Here is a 4,590-nt window from a genome sequence, read left to right as displayed (position 1 = left end):
ATGGTCAAATAAATAGGCAATACCACACCATCGCCAGTGTCCGGACACATGAATATTCGCATTAGGTAGGTGAAAGGAAATGTACCCAACCATTTCCATTTACGCGACCAGTTTCCGTTCTTATGTTCTTACTTACATTTATTGAAATTTATCATCATCATCATTTACAGAAATAAATTAACATAAAAATGTAGTAATTTTAATACACAAAACAGAAGTAGATATGTATGTAAATTATGACGCAGGATAGGATCACTATTGCAGAACTATTCGCATACTTTGCGTCATTATATACAGTACTGGAATTTAAAAAAATCGCGGAATTCAGAGATAACACCATCATTGGTGTCCAAGAAAAGTGTAAGTACTTCATTTATAATGATGTGCTGCCCGAAATCTTAGCGAAGTATCTAAAATTTGCTTACTGTAAGTAATTCCTGCAAATGATTGTAAAGCCGTCGCCCAGTTGGGTGGGTGTGGAGCACATGACTGTTAAGCTGCCGCCCAGTTGGTTGGGTGTGGAGCACATGACTGTAAAGCTGCCGCCCAGTTGGGTGGGTGTGGAGCACATGACTGTTAAGCTGCCGCCCAGTTGTGGGTGTGGAGCACATGACTGTTAAGCTGCCGCCCAGTTGGTTGGGTGTGGAGCACATGACTGTAAAGCTGCCGCCCAGTTGGGTGGGTGTGGAGCACATGACTGTTAAGCTGCCGCCCAGTTGGGTGGGTGTGGAGCACATGACTGTTAAGCTGCCGCCCAGTTGGGTGGGTGTGGAGCACATGACTGTAAAGCTGCCGCCCAGTTGGGTGGGTGTGGAGCACATGACTATAAAGCTGCCGCCCAGTTGGGTGGGTGTGGAGCACATGACTGTTAAGCTGCCGCCCAGTTGGGTGGGTGTGGAGCACATGACTGTTAAGCTGCCGCCCAGTTGGGTGGGTGTGGAGCACATGACTATAAAGCTGCCGCCCAGTTGGGTGGGTGTGGAGCACATGACTGTTAAGCTGCCGCCCAGTTGGGTGGGTGTGGAGCACATGACTGTAAAGCTGCCGCCCAGTTGGGTGTGGAGCACATGACTGTTAAGCTGCCGCCCAGTTGGGTGGGTTTGGAGCACATGACTGTTAAGCTGCCGCCCAGTTGGGTGGGTGTGGAGCACATGACTGTAAAGCTGCCGCCCAGTTGGGTGGGTGTAGAGCAAGACTAGTAATTGGACGACTCACCATAGATGTAAAGTGCCTAGTATAGTGACTTGTGAGCCTCTTGTTGAATCACTTGTGATACAAAGATTATTGATGTGTGTATTTGTGTGGGTGATTGAATATGTATGTGAATGTATATGTATGTATATGTATATATGCAATTGACGATCACGAAACAATAATCATTTGTATGCGGAAAATTCCATATTTCATTTCTCTGGATTTACCGCATATGTATATATATGTACATGTATGTATGATTATGTGTACATGTATATATAACATTAATAAGAGGAAATGAAGATGAAGAAATGATAAAAAGAATGGCAATAGTGGATAGTAGTAACATACTTAAGAATTATTCAGTAATAAATACAAACTCGTCCTTTACCTATGATAAAGGAAAGTCAACTTGGAAGGATTCAATTTACATGAGATTAAGATTAGGATACAAATATATCTGGCAATACGGAGTTGATGTCAGTGAAAAAGATAAGGAGTGTAAATTATGTAGTATGCCGCACGCCCACACCTTAGAACATTATGTATTAGAGTGTCAACTTATTGATAACTATAGAAATAAGGAAATAAGTAATGTACCACATCAAATTGTTTGTATGTGTGATAATGGTATGATAGACAGTATACTTAGGAGCTACAAAAATTTTGCCCCAAGAGTGTAACAATTGTATGCTGTACTTACTATATTAACCTGCAATGTTAAATGGGATTCTTGTAATGTTAATTGTCTATTTGTACTTACTGAATTTGTGCGCCCCTTGAGGGACTTGAAGTAGAGGGGGTAGAAATAGCCTAAGTTACTCTATCCCTTTGAGATGTATTTTTTTCTTGTCTCAATAAACATACTTGAACTTGAACTGTAAATATTTGTGGCTTCCTGACCATAAAGTTACCGCCGCAGAGGGTAAGAGACCGGATGTACCCATATACAAGCCGCACTAGCTATTAGTTCATGAAAGCTGACAACTTACCCAGATAAACATTACTTCCTAATTATATATATATATATATGCAAATAATACAATTAAAATGTTTAAAACGTGATTATATATATGTATCATGTGGATAGTTTTTAATGTAATTTTTTCTCCTGATATTCGGGTTCTTTATTATGCTTCATCTTGAGGCAAAGCCCAATACCTTACGCCATATTGATGCTCTGTCTACAGATCATTCTCTCTCTCTCTCTCAAATCATATACATTGATGGTTTCCTACACCGCCACACGGGTGCAGCTGCAAGTGCAGTTGCCTCTACCCATCAGACAGAACTATTTGCCTTGCTTGTTACACTAAAATGTGTACAAGTGTGTGTGTCTATGTATGTATTAACACGATGTACTGAACCGGGTGAGAATAGCTTGAGCTACCTCATCCATTTGTGTGTATTTTACCTCAATAAACTTATTTCAATTTCAATTTCAATTCAAGTCTCCAAACTTGATGCATTAATTGTAAGTGATTTTCTACCATCCTGCATTAATTTTAAGTGATTTCTATCATGCTTAATTGCGCGCAACTCTCTAAGACACAATTGTAACATGACCGTGTCTGTAGTTAGACAGAGAAAAACACAACATTATTAGTGATGGTAACATAAGCCATTTCATGTGAATTCCATCTTCGTTGACCTCCGAAACTTGAGGAATGGTCCAGAAAATAGCTACTAAAGTTTAAGTCAAGTGTGAAGATACTTTAGTTGATACTTAGATACTTCCAATAAGTGTAAACATAAGTGCTGACGATGCTACCTTCCTCTATTCAGACCCCAACCCAAACGCACTATATAATAATGAAAATAATAGATTTAAAAAGTCCACTCATGGATGTAAACTAACAAACTCACATCAAACATAAAAAAGACCGACTACTATTTTTGTTCGAAAGTAAATCCTGAAACCAAATTCAACTTCAGATACACAATGTTAACATTAGCAATAATGATTATGGAAAGTTCCTTGACCTATACATAGACAAGAGACTGAACTTCAGCATCCACATACAACACATATGTGAGTGGTGAGAGAGAGAGAAAGAGAGAGAGAGAGAGAGAGAGAGACAGAGACAGACAGAGAGAGAGAGAGAGACAGAGAGAGAGAGTGAGAGAGTATTCACCTAGTTGTGCAGGCGCGGGTTGAGCTCTGCTCATTCGGCCCGCCTCTCAACTGTCAATCAACTATTACTGACTAACTAATTTTTTTCTCTCGCACACACACACACACACACACACACACACACACACACACACACACACACACACACACACACACACACACACACACACACACACACACACACACACACACACACACACACACACACACACACACACACAAACAATCGACCGGGTAAACAAGGATAAACTATTCAACACTGGTGGGACGCGAACAAGGGGACACAGGTGGAAACTGAGTACCCACATGAGCCACAGAGACGTTAAAAGGAACTTTTTCAGTGTCAGAGTAGTTAACGGATGGAGTGCATTAGGCAGTGATGTGGTGGAGGCTAACTCCATACACAGTTTTAAATGTAGATGTGATAGAGCCCAGTAGGCTCAGGAATCTGTACACCAGTTGATTGACAGTTGAGAGGCGGGACCAAAGAGCCAAAGCTCAACCCCCGCAAGCACAAATAGGTGAGTACAAATAGGTGAGTACACACACACCAGGAAGCAACCCGTAGCAACTGTCTAATTTCCAGCGGTACCTATTTACTGCTCGGTGACATCACATTAACATTTACAGAGAGTAGGGAATTAATTAGGTATCTGGGAGCTAGTTAACTGTTGTGGGATGTATATCTTGAGGTACTGTATACAATGTTCACAACAGAGCAATGTATAATCATTTCATTGTATACAACACATTGAGAAAGAATGAAGGTTAGATCCGAAAATTATTGTGTGGCTCTCTCATGACTTGTTTCCGGCGCGAAGAGTTGTGAATTTACATGAAAATGTACCAACAAAATCTTGTTACATAGCAGTAGGAGTAACATTTACTCCCTAGGTCCACGAGCCTAGAGCGCTGTCCACTCGGCCACCACCTCCCTTATGAGAGGGAGAGAGTGAGTGTGTGTGTGTGTACTCACCTAATTGTGCTTGGGGGGTTGAGCTCTGGCTCTTTGATCCCGCCTCTCAACTGTCAATCAACTGATGTACAGATTCCTGAGCCTACTGGACTCGTATCATATCTACATTTGAAACTGTGTATGGAGTCAGCCTCCACCACATTACTGCCTAATGCATTACATCTGTTAACTATTTTGACACTGAAAAAGTTCTTTCTAACGTCCCTCTGGCTCATTTGGGTACTCAGTTTCCACCTGTGTCCCCTTGTTTGCGTACCACCCGTGTTAAACAGTTTATCTTTATCTA

The sequence above is a fragment of the Procambarus clarkii genome, chromosome 32 (assembly GCF_040958095.1).
Source record: "Procambarus clarkii isolate CNS0578487 chromosome 32, FALCON_Pclarkii_2.0, whole genome shotgun sequence".
NCBI lineage: Eukaryota > Metazoa > Arthropoda > Malacostraca > Decapoda > Cambaridae > Procambarus > Procambarus clarkii.
This window is presented reverse-complemented; position numbering follows the sequence as displayed.